General features: G+C 39.0%; 1 long non-coding RNA gene across 1 annotated transcript; it reads right to left on the bottom strand.

Moving 5' to 3' along the window:
- Positions 1-217: 217 nt before the first annotated feature.
- LOC108387157 (uncharacterized) lies at positions 218-18,677 on the bottom strand. The gene is made up of 4 exons (XR_012133789.1): positions 18,457-18,677; positions 17,985-18,217; positions 15,412-15,565; positions 218-3,303 (listed from the first exon to the last, which is right to left on the bottom strand). It is a non-coding gene; the product is annotated as an uncharacterized lncRNA (long non-coding RNA).
- Positions 18,678-18,884: the final 207 nt, after the last annotated feature.

The following is an 18,884-nucleotide window of genomic DNA, read 5'->3' as shown; positions in this document are numbered from 1 at the left end:
TGGGTTTCTCTGAACATCTACTTGGCCATATTGCCAGAATCTGAACCTTTCTATATCTTTATGCATCTTCACACTTTCCACAAAGAACATGTTTTTGCTTTTATAATTTTAGAACCAGATATTTTCCTGAGAGGCATATACCATTTTGAATATAACATGATCACAGCAACACCAAAGAAAACACATCCAAACAAATTAAAAGGAAATATGCCAAAATGTATTCTAGGCAGAAGGACTATAGATTTTATTTAACAAAATTCTTACAATCAACAAATATTTATTTAAGAGTAGAAAAAAGAAAACTATTTTTAAGAAAAAGAATAAGATTAAGAGACAGAAAATGAATCATATCAAGAAACTACCCATGTGCTCTTCTAGAAAATTATTAAACTATATATTTAGTTAGGAAAATTCATTTCTAATAATATTAACTCAAAAAGCTGCTTCAACTTGACTTTAGCTATCATCTAAGCATATTGTCCCACCAGATCTACATCATCCTGAAATCAGAATAGTTCTTTCTCAATGCATTTATATTGACACATACTGAAACCAAGGAACATCTACTGTGTGAGCAAGATGTTGATGCAGATAAAAAAAACCCAAACTTTAATTCTGTACAGAAATATTACGCTTATATCATGAGATAAGCATAGCTTCCTGCCTTTCTGATTCCACACGTCTAATAAATAATAACAGTCAGATTAGCAAGGTTTTGAGCTGGCAGAAATTACACCAAGCCCATTCCTTTTGTGTTCTCCTTGAATGCAAGTTTCAGGCTTCAATTTATACAAAGGGAGGATATGTAGAAATTAAACAGCATACTCATGAACAACTAATGGATCAAAGAAGAAATCAAAAGGGAAACTATAAAATATCTGGAGACAAAAGAAAATGGAAATACAACATACCAAAACTTTGGGATGCAGCAAAAGCAGTTCTAAGAGGGAGTTTACAGCAATAAATACCTATATTAAAAGAAAAGAGAGATCTCAAATAAACAATTTATTAGACCTCAGGGAACTAGGAAAAGAAAAGCTTAAAGGTAGCAGAAAGAAGAAAATAATAAAGAGCAGAAATAAATGAAATAGAGAATTGGAAGATAATACAAAAGATTTAAAAAACTAAGAGTTGTTTCTTTGAAAATATAAACAAAATTGACAAATCCTTAGCTAAACTAACCAAGAAAAAAAAGAAAACTCAAATAAATAAAATTTTGAATGAAAGGGGAGAGATTACAACAGATAACACAGAAATTCAAAGGACTACCATGAACAATTACACACCAACAAATTGGACAACCTAGAAGAAGTGGATAAATTCCTAGAAATATAAAGCCTACTGAGACTGAATCATGAAGAAATAGGAAATTAGAACAGAATAATAATGAGTTAGGAGATTGAATACATAATCAAAACCTCCCAAAAAGAAAAGTCCAGGATCAGATGATTTTACTGGTGAATTCTACCAAACAGTAAAGAACTAGCACCTATCTTTTCAAACTCTTCCCAAAAAATTGAAGAGGAGAGAAGACTCCCAAACTGACTTTACAAGGACAGCATTAACCTGATAACAAAACCAGACAAGCAAATTACAAGAAAAGAAAATTTCAGGCCAACATTTCCAAGGAATGCAAAAATTCTCAACAAAATGCTAGAAAACAAATTCAACAGTATATTAAAGGATCATGTAGCATATTCAAGTAGGATTCAATCACTGAGATGCATGAACAGTTCAATACATGCAAATCAATAAATTCAATACATCATATTAACAGAATGGAAGACAAAAATCATGTGATCATCTCAACAGATGAAAAACAAGCATTTGACAAAATTCAACATCCATTTATGATAAAAAAAAAAGATGAAATCTCAACAAATTGGGTGTAAAAGGAACAGGCCTCAACATATGGAAAGCCATATAAAACAAGCCCACAATTAATATCAGACTCAATGGTGAAAAACTTGAAAGCTTTTCCTTTAAGATCATGAATAAGACAAGAGTATCTACTTTCACCATTCCTATTCAACATAGCTCTGCAACCCTATTCAGGGCCATCCGTCAAGAAAAAGGAATTAAAGACACTCAAATTGGGAAGGAAGAAATAAATTGTCAGTTTGCATTATATATCTCGGAAACCAAAAAAATTCCACCAAAAAACTGTTAGAACTAGTAACCAAATTCAATAAAGTTGCAAGATACAAAATCAATATAGAAAAATCAATTGTGCTTCCATACACTAACAATCAACTACCTAAAAAAGAAAGAAAGAAAACAACCTCATTCACAATAGTATCAAAAACAATAAAACACTTAGGAATAAATCTATAGATTGGAAACAAGACATTGATGAAAGAAATTGAAGAAGACACACAAAAAATTGGGATGATAGCCCATGTTCATGTATCAGAAGAATTAAAAGTTAAAATGTCCATACTACCCAAAGCTATCTATGGATTCATGGCAACCTGTATCAAAATTCCAATGGCACTTCTTTACATAAATAGAAAAAAAAATCCTAAAATTTGTATAGGATCACAAAAGACCCCAAAAGTCAAACCAATCTTGAGAAAGACCAAAGATGGAGGCATCACACTTCCTGATTTCAAACTATGCTATAATGCTATTACTAATCAAAATAGTATATAGTGGCATAAAAAAAAGAAACAATATTGACAAATGGAATAGAATTAAAAGCCCAGAAATAAACCCACATATACATGGTCAACTAATATTTAACAAGGGAACCAAGAATCTTCAGTGGGGAAAGATAGTCTCTTCAATAGATAGTGTTGGGAACTGTATATTGACATGCAAAAGAATGACACTGGACCCCTAATTTACAGGACTCAAAAAAAACTAATTTGAAATGGATTAAAGACTTAAATGCAAAACCTGTAACTGTAGAACTCCTAATTGAAAAAAGGGAATAAGCTCCTTGACAATGGTCTCAACAATGATTTTGGAGGGTAGAACACCAAAGCACAAGTAATAAAAGCAAAAATCAACAAGTGGGACTATATCAAACTAAACTTCTGGACAGCAAAATAAATGATAAACAAAATGAAAAAACAACTACAGAGCCGAGCGGGGTGAGCTGCAGAGAGTGCAGGGGCCTCACAGCCTAGTGCTGGCTGGGTTCTGGCGCGCAGCCTGGGCCTTCGAGTGATGAGTCTTCGCTGGTGAATACCGACCGCTTCAGCCATCCGGTGCAGCCGCGAGTCGGCACAGCTTCTGAAATTTTTGGTCATTGCAATGATCTAGATCAGGAGATGAGAAGATGCTTGAAGAATGAATACACTGAAAAGAGAACCAAGAGCAAGGAGCATGACAGTGAGATGAGAAAGAGACTTTTTAATCCTGCAGAGGAAACTGAAAAATAAGTTAAAGGCATACCTCAAAAAAAAAAAAAAGGAAAAACAACTACAGAATGAGAGAAAATACTTGCAAACCAAAAATCTGATAAAGAGTTAATATCCAAAATTTGTAAGGAACTCATACAACTCAAAAGCAAAAAAAAAAAAAAAACCAAATCCTACACAATATGATTAAAACATGGGCAAAGGACCTCAGTAGACATTTCTCTGAAGACAATATTCAAATGGCCAACAGGTGCATACAAAGGTGCTCAACATCACTAGCCATCAGGGAAATGCAAGTCAAAAACACAATGAGATATCACCTCACACCTGTTAAAATGGTTATTAGCAAAAAGACAAGAGACAAAGTGCTGATAAATAGAGAACCCCTGTGCACTGTCGGTGGGAATATAAATTGATACAGCTGCTATGGAAAAAATATCAAGGCTCCTCAGAAATTAAAAATAGAACTACTGTGTGATCTGGAAATCCCACTTCTAGGTATATATCTGAAGGAAATGAAATCATTATCTCAAGGAGATAGCTGGGCTCTCATGTTCATTCAGTATTATTTACAATAATCGAGACATGGAAATCAATCAGGTGCCTATTGATGGGTGAATGCATAAAGAAAACATTATATATATATATATGTATATACATAACACAATGGACTATTATTCAGCCATAAAAAAGAAGACAATCCTGCCATTTGCAACAACATGGATAAATTTTGAGGGCATTATGCTAAGTGAAATAAGTCAGACAGAAAAAGGCAAATACTGTATAATCTCCCTTACATGTGTAATCTAAAATAAAAACCAAGCTCATAGAAATGAAGAGGAGAATGGTGGTTGACAGGCATGGAAGATTGGAGTGTAGGGAATGGGTAAAGGTTGCCAAAGGGCACAAACTTCCAGTTGTAAGATGAATAAGTTCTGCAGATCTAATGTACAGCATGGTGACTATAGTTAACAATACTGCATTGTATACTTGAAAGATGCTGAGAGAATAAATCTAAAAAGTCTCTATACTCACACACAAAAAATGGTATTTGTGTGAAGTGATTATCTTGCCAATGGGTTTCAGCCCTGGGCAAGTTCGCTATGGATTCAGCGTGACCAAAGAAATTGACAGCAAAACGTTGTTTGGGGTGAAAAGGTTTTTTATCTGGCTTGTTCTCCAGCGGTAGGTCGAGCACTAACATCTCTACCTCCACTCAGGGCATTGGACTGAGCTCTCTATATAGCGCAATAATAGCTTATTGCCTAAAGGTGTGGAAGCGGCAGCCCAGCAACAGGCCAGTTACATCATCAGGTGGTTTAAGTTCAGTGAAGATCCTGGCCATAGGAACCCCAACCTCCCCACAGTGATGAATGCAGAAACTAACCTTACTGTGGCAATCATTTTGAAATATAGGATACATACACACATATCTATATACATATAAAGATACATATATGTTACATATATATACACACACACACACATATATGTATATATATATCCTACCATCACCTTGTACACCTTAAACTTACACAATGTTATATTACAATTATATCTCAATAAACCTGGGGGGTAAATTTTCTCCATGTTATTACACATTGACATAGGGCTGGCTGAAGCTTTATTATTTCTCCTGAACCATTCTATCATGTAGTTATATATTTCCAGCATTGGAAAGGTCTGATTTGTATATATTTACCTACATCTATCTTTCTCTTTCTGCTCCCTTTCTCTTACTCTTTGCTCACCTGACCCTCTCCTCACTTGCTCCCCTAGTATCACCTGCCACTGCTGGTTCCCTTTTGGTCTCTTCTTTAGACCCCCAGTCCCATGCTCAGCACTGGGAATCCTTATCTTCGTCTGAAATTCCAGGGCTTAACACATTGCCTGAGCTGTAGAAAGCCTTCAGTAAGTGTGTGGTAGGTGGTAGAAAGGCCATCCCTTGGTTACGTGAATGATGAACTTGACTGGTACAACTGGAAGATTGTTTACCCTCATATACATGCAAAAATCTCCCTGCACAGCTGGCACAAAGCCTCAAACTCCACCATTACAGAAACACACTTTTTAAAAAAGGAACTGCTTTTGAGATCTTAATTAAAAAATAAAATGCAAGGAAGACAGTAGCCCTGACAGGAGCAACAAATCAACTTGTTTTCATTCACGGCTGCCTTACCTCTAATGACAAACTAATTAGACAGACAGCTGGGAAAGAACTATGAGCCTGGATTCAATTCACAACAGTCCATAGAAATGCTTGAGACTGTATTTTCTGGGCACGAGGAGAAAGTAGAAACAGACCAGCTAAAGTCTAAAGGCAAGTCAAGGTAGGACACATAGGAGAGAGCAGCCTCAGTGTGGGAGGGTGATACCAGCCTAGAAAGTTGTTTGAGGTTCCAAAGACAATATGTAAAAATCTCCATGAACACACAGCCCTAAGCAAACCTCGGAAGTTATTACTACTGAAGAAAGAAAACATTTGTGAGCTACCAGAAAGACTGTCACCCCTTTCAGAAATCAGGCAGGGGCTGGCCCTGTTCAGCTTTGGGTAGGAAAGCAAGGACCCCAGGGTGTCTGTGAGAGGCTTCAGACTCTGTGCTCATCTAAGATGCCACCCTCCTGGTTGGCAATGGACAGAAATAGACTTCTTGTATAACTGAAGTCAGAGGGAGCACTTTCACAACAAATCCCACAAGTGCTCTCAACAACCCTGAGTCAGTTGGGTTGTGCTTCCTTCGCCATGGCTACTTTCCTCTGGAATCTGAGCACCACGCAGGTGAATCCCCAGCAATCTGCCTCCCACCTTCCCCTTCCTTTTAAAGACATCTTAAGGAACAACAGGCTAGCAATCAGCCCTTCAGGGCCCAAGGAGAGCCCCACTTCCATACTTAACCAGCACACCAGCCTAAGCAGGAAACATAAGGTACAAAACACGCTTCCCCAAGCAGAGCTGTTTGGGGAATTCTCTCAGCTTCACAGTCTCCCTCCCTTACAACTCCAAGGTAATTTCTTGAAGACAAAGATACATGAACAGATGATTCCTTAACATCAATGCTTTATTTGTTCAGCATGAATATAGGAGTTTAGCAGACATTGAGGGAATTAAACAAAGAGGTTTGCATTTGTAGTCAGCCATTCAATGAAACCCAGTTTGAGTTCAAAAATAATGGTAGAGAGGAACCATGAAGGCAAACAGAGCAAGAGGCCTTTGTCCAGAAATAGGGGCTCAGGGTCTTCTAAACAGGAATTTTAAATATTAGGTGCTGACAAACTCATAAAGGTCCTTTTCCCCTTGTTTATAAAAATTGTTTCCATATTGCCATGGCCTCCACACAAAGGATCAGTAGAGACTACACATATTTTAGTGGAAGAAGGGACCACCCAGAAAGAAAGGTTGGAAAGATGTGCATGGAGATAAAAGATGACAGTTTTGCAAGGATGGCAGCTTCTTCATAGCCAAGGCCCCTTCCTCACACCATATATCCTTCCACATGCCTGTCCTTGTCCTCCAGTGATATCCCTCCATCACTGACGTTGTGGTCACTCAAGCAAAGAAAGCCCAAAATTTTTTGCTTGGCTTTCAAGTTTCTTGCCTAGGAGAAGACTCTCACATAGACTCTAGAACCAGACTGCCTGGTGCTGAATCCTGCCTCTGCCATTTACTCAAGTTACTTTGTGTCTCTGTGCCTCAGGATAACATATTCTACAAGTGCATTTAACCCAGTTTTAAGATCATAGCTAAAAACCTCTCAAGTCCCCTCTGCAGACAGTTTGCTAAATCCATACCCCATTTGTTTCCCTTACAGGGCTCTAACACTCTTGGGTGGCAACCTACATACCCAACTGTCATGAGACCCTGATGACAAACATTGAAAGATGGCTCCTTCCTCTTTGCACTTGCAGAATCATTAAAAATACCCAATCCACAATAAGACAGTGAAACCTAGCTAACCCCACCTGGCTGCTCAGACATAAGCCACCTCCTACAGTTCTAGCTTGCTATTACCCTTTCTCTGGGTGCAAGCCCCTGTGTGGCAGTCTTCTTTCTTTGGTGGTTGTAAGTAATAAGGAGTTGTGCTTCTCATCCATCCAGGGATAACTGTCTTATATCCTGCCATTAGCAGAACCTAACAAATGTTAAAACAATAGAACACTTTGCTTCCTTATCTATCAAATGGAGTTTAATTAGTATTATTGGTTTTAACAACTATACAGTGATATTACAAGAATTGAAAGAGTTATTATTTGTAAAGCCCTTAGAAGCTATGCCAGTATAGGTTAAATAAAGAACTAGTCAAATCTGATTACTGGAGGCTGCCTGGACTTGGTATACATATCCCATCTTTATGACTTTACTCACAACTGCTGCTTCCTCCAAGATTTTTCCCATCCATGCTTACTTTCTGTTGAAATCCTTCCTATTCTTTAAGTCCAGTTTAAATGCCTTATCTTTATGTCAACTGGGTTGTGTTTCTCCTGCTCTGATTAATTTCCTCTCAGAAACTTGAGCACCAAGCAGATGAGTCTCCAGTCATCCCCTCCCAACCTTCCTTTAAAAGACATCTCAAGGAGCAATTGCATCAAGGATGATGAACCTTGATTCCTATAACCAAAGTAACCTATCCCTCCATTTAACTCTCATAGCTAGTTCTCACTTGCATAAAATTACAGCTTTCGAAGCTAGAAGAAAACCAAAGGTCAACAATGTCAAGTAGAAACTCTATCTACATTCCCAACATGTGGTCACTAAGCCTTTGTCCAAGAACCTCAAACATCCAATTCTGGTCTTTTGTAGCTCTGACAGGGATGTCAGGCTGACTCTCCAGCATGTCACCCAGTGCTCCGAAACTTCAAAATGTCTAATGTTCCTCTCTTCTCTTTACCTAAATCCTGGTTCTACCTTCACTCAATAAAGTTCTAGAGTAGAGGTTACAACATGGCAGCTGACAGTGACAAATCGGCTTTGTTTGTCCTATGCAGTGATTTTCTTCTACACAGTGTTTTTTAATTCATAAAGGTAATTGCCAACATAAAAAATCTGAGTGGTTTCATATAAATTTCTGGATTTCTGGCTTTTCTTTAAAAATTAAAAGATCTAGTTATGTTGAACCTGCAGTTCTAGGAGGCAATAATCAGTCAAGGCTGAGTAGGGAATGCCCCTAAAAGGGGCCATGTGCTCTGTACAATTCTTACCTACCCCTCTTGTTTCCCTGACCCAGGGCACTTCAGCTTAGTTATGTCACCTGATTGTTTCTTATGGACATTTGAGTTTGAAACTCTTGATCTTGAAAGTCTGGCTAATACACACCATCTACTTGTACACTCAAATCCAAAATATAACTCTGTGAATACATGTGAGAGAAGCATGTTTCTTCTTCCTTTGTAGCTAAAAATTTTCCATTCAAAATGGAGAAAACCACAAGCACACCATTAAAATCCTCAACTTCTAGGAACTGGGCACAATGTTTTGATTGAGCCATAAACAAGGACCTAGAAATACCCAGGCAATCATCCCAGACCCTTCCTCCCACCCCATCCTGCCCTTCCTGAGGGAGGTGTGTACAACCTCACAGTGGTAGGTGGAAAAATGGGATAATGGTATTAGAGATGTAAGTTGGATGGGAACTGTAATAAAAATCTCATCCTTGTGTTGTTTCCTATCTGGGTTACAATTAGATAAATACAATGAATTTTCTGCTTTAGCCAGAAACACTTGTAGATTTAGTCTTCTGTAACAAACTCTAATTGCTTTAGAAAGAAAGATGGGGATGTAATTTGGAGAAGGAAAGAAAAAAAATATCTGAACTCAAGGGGGAAAAATAAACTATTCACAGACTTAAAATGGGGTTTGGGGAAGCCAGGGACTTCACACAGGCACCTAGAGGCTAACTCTAGTTGCAGAGTACCCCTCACAGAACCTTAGTACATATCTATGGACCTCAGGGTTCCAGAAGAAACGTTTGGGAAATGCGCTAGCTGTTACTGTCGCAATGGCAGCAGCCAGAACATCCTGACAAGAATTAGAGATGCCAGAGAAAGCAATTGAGAGCATGACATCTAGAATCAGATAAGGCACAAAAGAATAACCCTCCCAGATCAGACACCACACTTTAAATATTCCATTGTTAAAATTTCACCTACAGATGTGAATAAGAATCCTGGTGCCCTGATTTACTCTCTTAGAGAACGTCAGCATGTATCTTCTCTGAGCCTTGGTTTTTTCATGTATAATATTAGTTACTGAGAGGGCAGAGGTGAAGGTTGGGTGAGGAAAGCACTTAAACAGTATATCTAACCATCTGCACTCAGTAGATCTCTGGTTGGTAATTATAATTGTTAATGTTATCAGGAACTTCAGCATTGTTTGGATCAACGGAGTTGTTTTTTGCTTGCTTGCAGTTTAAAGCCTTACTTTCTAAAACTCTATTTTCTTCCGTTCTCTGCATCAACAAGTCTACAATCATAATATTAGGGTTTCTCTTTTTTGTTCACTGACCTTTTCCTCAATGGGCCTACAGTGGGAGGTATTTACTCTTGATGGTCCAAGATCTTTGTTTCAATCATGTGTCTGCATGACAAGCTTCTGCCTTTTAATTTTGGGTGGGGGAGATAAGAGATGAGAGATAAAGCCTGCAGTGCTTGGCTGCCCCAAGGAAGTGGAAGGAGTAACCCTAAAGGGTATGGAGGACACCCACTCCAAGGTTGATCTCTATTTTATTCAACTCTATGAACATCTTTTCCAGTGAGCTTGGGACTATTCCTATAATGAATATATTTCTTTGTAAAAAAAAAAAAAAGAAAAGAAAAAAGACCTTTCTAAGTTTGAAGTTTCTTTTCTGAAGTTGTTTAAGCTGTCACTCCAAGGATGTATGAGAAAGAGTATAGGATGTTCAGGCTGGCTTAATACTGAAGGACTTTTTGGAGGCCAGCTACAAAGCACTGGTATTCCTTCCTGCAGTGCTTGCTCTGCATTTTCAATGCCTGTCATGTTAAACATACCTTATGAGCACCAGTCTTAAAAAGAATATCATTGCTCTTCAGTGGGTTTCTGTTGGTATAGTTCACTGAGTATAGCAACCTCAAGGCTGTAATAGAATCACATGTTTGGAGCTGGAAACAATCCTAGAGACTGATGATTTAATAATTTTAAAAAGTAAGGCCTGAACATAACCAAGGAAGTGAAAGACCTATACCCTGAAAACTATGAGACACTCTTAAGAGAAACTAAAGAGGACACTAATAAATGGAAATTCATCCCATGCTCTTGGCTAGGAAGAATTAATATTGTCAAAATGGTCATCCTGCCTAGAGCAACCTACAGATTCAATGCAATCCCTATTGAAATACCTACAGCATTCCTCAATGAACTAGAGCAAATAGTTCTAAAATTCATATGGAATGACAAAAGACCCCGAATAGCCAAAGCAATCCTGAGAAGGAAGAATAAAGCAGGTGGAATTACACTCCCTGATTTAAGCTCTACTACAAAGCCACAGTAATCAAGACAATTTGGTACTGGCACAAGAACAGACCCATAGACAAGTGAAACAGAATAGAGAGCTCAGATATAAACTCAAACATATATGGTCAACTAATACATGATAAAGGAGCCATGGTTATACAATGGGGAAATGACAGCCTCTTCAACAGCTAGTGTTGGCAAAATTGGACAGCTACATATAAGAGAATGAAACTGGATCACTGTCTAACCCCATACACAAAAGTAAACTCAAAATGGGTCAAAGACCTGAATGTAAGTCATGAAACCATAAAACTCTTAGAAAAAAAATAGGCAAAAATCTCTTGGACATAAACATGAGCAACTTCTTCATGAATATATCTCCCCAGGCAAAGGAAACAAAAGCAAAAATGAACAAGTGGGACTATATCAAGCTAAAAACCTCCTGTACAGCAAAGGATACCATCAGTAGAACAAAAAGACATCCTACAGTATGGGAGAATATATTCATAAATGACATATCTGATAAGGGGTTGACATCCAAATTATATAAAGAGCTCACACACCTCAACAAACAAAAAGCAAATAAGCCAATTAAAAAATGAGCAGAGAAGCTGAACAGACACTTCTCCAAAGAAGAAATTCAGATGGCCAACAGACACATGAAAAGATGCTCCACATCGCTAATCATCAGAGAAATGCAAATTAAAACCACAATGAGATATCACCTCACCCCAGTTAGGATGGCCAACATCCAAAAGACAAACAACAACAAATGTTGGTGAGGATGTGGATAAAGGGGAACCCTCCTACACTGCTGGTGGGAAGGTAAACTAGTTCAAACATTGTGGAAAGCAGTATGGAGGTTCCTCAAAAAACTAAAAATAGAAATACCATTTGATCCAGGAATTCCATTCCTAGGAATTTACCTTAAGAATGCAGCAGCCCAGTTCGAAAAATACATATGCACTCCTATGTTTATCACAGCACTATTTACAATAGCCAAGAAATGGAAGCAGCCTAAGTGTCCATCAGTAGATGAATGGATAAAGAAGATGTGGTATATATACACAATGGAATATTATTCAGCCATAAGAAGAAAACAAATCCTACCATTTGCAACAACATAGATGGAACTAGAGGGTATTATGCTCAGTGAAATAAGCCAGGCAGAGAAAGACAAGTATCAAATGATTTCACTTATCTGTGGAGTATAAGAACAAAGAAAAAACTGAAGGAACAAAACAGCAGCAGACTCACAGAACCCAAGAATGGACTAACAGTTGCCAAGGGGAAAGGGACTGGGGAGGGTGGGTGGGAAGGGAGGGATAATAGGGAAAATGGGGCATTACGATTAGCACACATAATATAGGTGGGAGGACACAGGAAAGGCAGTATATACAGAGAAGACAAGTAATGATTCTAAGCATCATACTATGCTGATGGACAGTGACTGTAATGGGGTATGTGGTGGGGACTTGATAATGGGGGGAATCTAGTAACCGTAATGTTCAAGTAATTATACATTAATGATATTAAAAAAAAACTAAACCATACTTATTTCAATATAGACAATGAAAATAAAGGTACAGAAAATGAGAAAAAGAATGACTTTTTTTCCTAAAAGTTTCTAATATATGTTTGTTACATGGTGAAGAAGGCAAAATAAATTAAATACAATAGTACTGAGTAATGAGGAAAAGAAACAGAATCTATTTAATTAAATATAATAATTGCATGTACTGTTGTGTCTCTTTAATAACATTTTTAAGTTAATCAAAAAACATTTTTCCTTACAGCTGTGCATATATAAAAAAAAAAAGTAAGGCCTGGAGAGGTCATGGAAAGTAAGATCTACCAATCTTAGCAGAGGCAAAGTAAAGACAAATCAAATGTCATTTCGGGTTCAGGGCTCTTCCCAAAAGCACACTGAGAGAACGACCAGGCATTCCTGTTCTCACCAGGCACTCATTTACTCCCAGCTTGCTCATGAGTTCCTTGGAGGCTGCCCTTGGCCAGAACTGTCCACAGTGGCTCTGTGGTGCTAAGAGGAGCCCAGTGACTTTTCTAACCAGCAACTCCTCTTTCTCCTTTATTACACTGGCACTGACATTTCCCAGAGAGCCAGACAGTTCTCCAGCCTCACATCAAAATGTAAGTGAGCAATTTGTATTGTGACCCCGCAAGAAAGGTTAAAAGCCTTGAGGTATATTTTCCCAGTCTCTTCAAGGTGCTAATCAGCAGACAGCCTTTGAACTGAGGTGGTTTGGATCCCTGCAGGCCTCTGCCACCAGCTGTGGCTACAGATGTTTTGAAGTAAAGCAAGCTACCTGGTTTTGCATGCAAAAAGCAGGAACCCCCAGAAATGGGGAGTGTGTTTCCTGAGGAGACTGTCCTCTTGATTGCATTCTGAAAAGAAATAAAGAGGCCCTCTCACTGAGAGCAAGATACAGACAGCCAAAAAGGAGAGGGACTTAGAATCACAACTGAGAAATTGATGCTAAGATGAGAAATGGCACAAGAGAAAGGAGAAAGAAGAAAACAGTCACATAAAAACAGGAAGAAAGGAGAAAGCCGAAAGGTAGAACTGGGAACCGGTAAGGCTCACATGGCAGAAAGAACTTAAACAGTGTTGATGCTGGTTCCATAGAAAAGACCTCTGAGACATCGTGGGTCTCGGTACAGCAGGGGCTTCCACCCCAAAACATGCCACTTTGGCATAACGACCATTTAGAGTGAAGGCAATTGGGGAAAAGCTCTCGGCCCTACCCTATTTGTCCATAGCAGAATGTGCATCTGTAAAGGTGTCCCCCACTTCTCTGCCAGGAAGGACAAAAGTTAATCACCAGAGATATCAGCCCCGAATGGCACCAGAAGATTCTACATAGCAAACTTTACTAACTGGTGCTTACCTTCCATTTCGTTTCACCAGTTTTTTACTTTCTCATGGTTTGTCATCCTAGAAACTCAAAAGTGTTTCCTTCATCTTGTCACTTTTCTAAAAATGTATCGTTCTTTTGTTAGGATGTTCTATAAGCCCAAGTTCTAATCACAGCTTTGAGTTCCTCATTGCTAAGTGTTCCCTTGTGTATTTGATCAATGCAAAGACTAATAAACTTCTGTTGGTTTTTCTCTTGCTCATCTGCCTTTTGTCAGTCCAACTTACAAGGACCCAGAGAATGAACGTAACATGGTGGTAAACTGAGTGTTGGTGTCCCCATATAGTTCATATTGTGGACCCTAGCCCTCAACATGATGGAATTAGGAAGTGAGGCCTTTGGCAGGTGATTAGGACATGAGCGTGGAGCCCTCGTGAATGGGATTAATGCCCTTTAAAAGAAATGCTTTACTGATCTCTTACTACCACCAAGTAAGGACACAGCAAAAACATAGTCATCAGCAGACACTGAACCTGCTGGTACCCTGATCTTGAACTTCCCAGGCTGCAGAACTGTGAGAAATAAATTTCTGTTGTTTATAAGCCACCCAGTCTATGGCATTCTGTTATAGAAGACTGAATAGACTGAGACAAATAGGTAGAGAGAAAATGAATTTTTCTTCTACTATAGGTCACACCAGCCAGGAATGATGGTGCAGCCTTCAAGACAGAAATGAGTTGTACATCTAGACTTCCATGGTTTAACAATTCCTACTACTTCCCTGAATGACATGGGATGGATGGTGCAAAATAGTTGGGGTTGGTTCTGGATACTTAAATAATAACATTCAGTTAATTATACTTAAAATCCCATCTGAATGTCAAATGTCATTCGAGATATTTTAGGGGGCACTAGGCTAGACTACTGAAATTTGTCTCCAAGTAGGAGCTAACTGTCTGAACCCCTGACCTACTTGCAGAAAGTAGAGGCAAGGATTACAGAACAGAAATGGATGCAGAAGGTTGCAGTCACACAGGTCAATGAGACTGAGTTGTAATGTTCCCAAAGTGGAGGGCAAAGTATTCGAGATGACAGTAAGGCTTTCCAGAGTACTACCTAGAAACAAAGCTCTCACACCTGAGCCTGTTTGCCTATCAGAGAGAATAGAAAATCTAAGGGAAAAGGCACAAAAGAATAACTATTCTGGATCAAAAACAACACTTCAAATATTCCATTGCTACAAATTCCACTGACATCATACAAACCTATAGCTGTCAGATTTTCAGATTCAGTTTTCATTCCAATAAAAAAGAAGAAAGGAAAAAAATTCCTTCTATGTATCAACTCAACTTCTTGGACCTTTCTTTCCAAACAACTCCTCATGTCCAAAGAATTCTCTGAACTTGGAGCTTTTGGTACATAATCCTTCCAATTGCAGGTTTGGTTTTTATATTTAAGCTCAGTACTTAGTAGTCTTACCTTTACACTTGTAATTAGTTACATATACCTAATCTAAATGTCTTTAAAATCATAAATAAAATATCTATAGTACTAAGCAAAGAAACTTTCTAGGACCCCCATTTGGAATTACCAATAACGGACTAGGTATAACATGGTACATATATACTGGCTGCCCCAAACCACTGGGTGCCAGCTTTTCCCATGTTTCCTTCTGCTACAGAGTGAAAAAAGTCAGAATACTCACCTTCCCAGTGTCTCTTACAGCTAGGGTAGCCATAGGATCCTGGAGGAGCTTTTCCTTTCCCAGATATGAAGAGAAAATTTCAAAAGAAGAATCAGGAATCTTCCAGCTTCCTGCCCAGAATTCAGGAAGAGATGCTTGGAGACACAGCAGGCATCTTGAAATGATGGGAATGACGTCAAGGATGGAAGGCCAGAGGGTAGAAGGTAACTGGGTCTAATATCCCCATAAACCACTGTAACAGCCCAGGACTGTTTATTTCTAGGCTGCTTGGTACTTGAGAAAAATCAGTGCCTTACTGATTTAAGCCACTGTAGGGTAAAAGGAAAAATTTGAAAGCCTTTAAAATGGACCAATTGTCTTCAAAGGAAAATTAGGCATTGCCTAGTATACACTGCCAGGTTACTTGATTCTGTGGGTTCTCTGCACATTTTGGTGTTGTTGAGCTAGTTCACAACTCTGTAAATTATATGGAACTGCCAGCAATGCAAATGACTCTTGTCCATAAACATGCAAATGAATTTTGTCTGGCAGAGGTGTGACTGCTCTCCCACAGTTTTGCTCTACTAAGCAAATTCATTTTAGTATTCCTGATTGCCTGTACATGTCTCTGCTCTTCAGATTTTCCTTTGAATTAGTTGTAATCTTACCAATTCTCTCTTTAATGAGTTAAATAAAATCATTGGCATGTGTTCATTCTATATTTGTATGGAAGTCATAATTTTACCTTTTTAAAAGATATATCCTTTAGCAAGGGCTTTCCATTACTTGCAGTCTGACCAAAATAATCTTAACTGACAAGTATACTTAGCATAACATATCCAAACTGGTACCTAGGCCAGAGCTGAAGCTGCTGCCACCATCACAGACAGGCGCAGCAGGAGAAACAGCTCCTTCTAGCAGACCCGGATCAAACCAGTGACATCTAGACTTGCTACCCATGGCCATTCTCCTGTGGATCACCCCACACAGCAGAGAATGAGCAGGGCAGTTGCTCAAAAGGAGTTGACTTTCCTTAAAAATTCCTGAGATATTTTTGTAGGAGAGAAAATTGGCTGCAAAAATTTCTGGAAGAGCCTGTACCACACAGGCTGTACCTACTTATCTCGTAGGTGCTGACATATGAAGGCTTGATTTCAAGGTGAGTTTGTGCACATGAAAGGAAAAGAAGCATTACTCCTGCTCCATCTACTCTCTCTACCCACAGCAAAAGACTATAAATGAGAAGAAAGTTTAATCGGGGTTCAGTCTCTCTGGTCTCGGACACAGGAGAAAAAGTGCAAGTATCCTCTCCTTTTGCTCTGTGTTATTTGTCTGGCCCTCTACGGCCCCAGAATGTGTCACAGCTTTCCTTCACGGAAATCCCTTGAGGGCTGGAGCAGGTCTTTGTGTCAGATCTCATAAAGTATCTAGCACACTGGGGACATTTCATTTGAATTAAAGAGCATACTGGTAATTGGAAAAGAAATTAACATTTTTCTTTCTCCCAGGGATTTCTCTGCAGTAGTCCCTGGAGATGGCCTAAGTTACATCCTGGTAAGCATGGAGACATTTTGCATGAGACTATTAGACCATGTCATATTCAATCTGACCCCCACCCCCATCTGATCTTCAGGAAGCTCTGTGAAAAATTGGATTTCATTGTCTGTATTTGAAGATGCATTCCCTTGTGTATTAATGTGTTAAAAGTTGGTGGCAGCCCAGAAAGTACTTTCTAAAGACTTGGGTAAACAAGGGACTACAGTTTGAAGGCAAATATCTGAACATTTGAAAAAGAATGTTTTAACCATGATGTTATTTAAGCCTAAGTGCATTTGATCTAAAGGACTATCAAAAAACTCTTCTGGGAGAAAGAATGCTTAAATATTGTCCTTGTCCCATAGATATGGATTCTAAAATAACTCTTTACTGGCTGGGCCTGAAGTACTTTTCTTGGAAAGTAATTTAGGCTTTTAAGATGCTAATATTTGAGTGATGGCAATTGGTCCAGGACAGAGCTTTAGGGTCAGACAGACACAGGTTGTTGTCCCCTTAAGTTAGATACATAGGGAGTTTGGCAGGATAGCTGTTATATAGACAGTAAATGGTCATTACTGATGAGGCCAGCAGAAGTGTATCTGGCTTATAGGACCTTACCCTTGAGGGCTTGTGGCGTGGACTTAACCAATAAGGTGAAGTAGATGAAAGACAACCTCTTAAAGAGAGACTGGTAACACAAACAGCACTGGAATCTATTTGAGAAAAATAAAATAAGGACAAGGACTTTGTCTTATTAACCCTGTGTCACCAGTGCCCAGAAAGGATCTGGCACATAAAAGGTATTCAACAGATAGTTGTGAAATCCATGGAAGATAGAGCAGCGGGAAGTCCAGGTCCCTCCTCAGCACTCCCAAGCATTCCGGATGAAATGCGGCTTCCGTTTTCATGGTGGTTCTTAGCCGCTCCGTCTGAGCTCCAGCTCCACACCAGCGCAAACCCTCTCCTGAGTCTTATTCAAGTATGGACATGTGGACAGTGGCCCCTTTCTCTTTTAGTCCCCCTAACATCTCTGATACAGGCTGGTGCACAAAACCCACCTTCTCTTAACAGCAGGTGAGGATTATAGCGCCGTTCAGGAAAACACCTGCCGCAGACGTCAGACAGATTATTGTTCCTCAAGCCTCAGGAGATCCTTGTGCCAGTTCTGATGTCCCGCCAGGTGCTTGGGTTGGCTCTCCCATCTCCCCTCTCCCTGGAGGGACTCCTCATCTTGGCTCCCACACTGACCGATTGGGGGTCGCAAAGGTGGACAAGGGAAGGCTCAACAATTCTGCTTGGACAGAGGACGTAGACCCCTTTTGTCATAATCTGTTTCTTTCATACTGTCTCCAAACTTTGTTTTTCAGATTCAAAAAGGCTATTAACTAGTTTCTTAAAATAATCATCCCCTCTTTTTCATCTTCCTTAATATATTCCCTTGCTCTGACCCCACCCACAAGTTCACAGGCAAACACTTTCACTGTACTTTTTTTCTGGTATTTACTTCCATGCTTTTAACATAATACTTACTCTGTTATTTCTTCATTTATCAATTTTAGACATATTGGCTTCTGTACAAGTCAGTATCCATAAACATATGCTAGACAATCCAATAGAGGATATAGTCAGAAAGTGCTAGAATTGCTGGAAGAGCAGAGATTGGTTACTCCAGCTCCTGCTTCTCCCAGGGCCGGAGGGATGAGAGGAAGGAGGTGTTTCTTGGGCCACCCAGCAGGAGAGGGAACCACTGTGGACACCTGGCAGATTATATAAATATTATTCACTGTTGAGTCAGTACTATAATTACATTTTCTTTCTCATACAATTTGTTTTTCCTGAAATAATTGCATTTTTTATTTGCTTAGTTTACTGTATAATGAGTGCCAAGTGTTCCCAAACACTCAACAGTCTGTAGAACCTTTCTCAATGTTTCCTCTACTTGGTTCAACACATAAAGG

The sequence above is a fragment of the Manis javanica genome, chromosome 8 (assembly GCF_040802235.1).
Source record: "Manis javanica isolate MJ-LG chromosome 8, MJ_LKY, whole genome shotgun sequence".
Lineage (NCBI taxonomy): Eukaryota > Metazoa > Chordata > Mammalia > Pholidota > Manidae > Manis > Manis javanica.
Note: the sequence above shows the minus strand (reverse complement) of the source record. Positions and strands in the feature narration are given on the sequence as shown.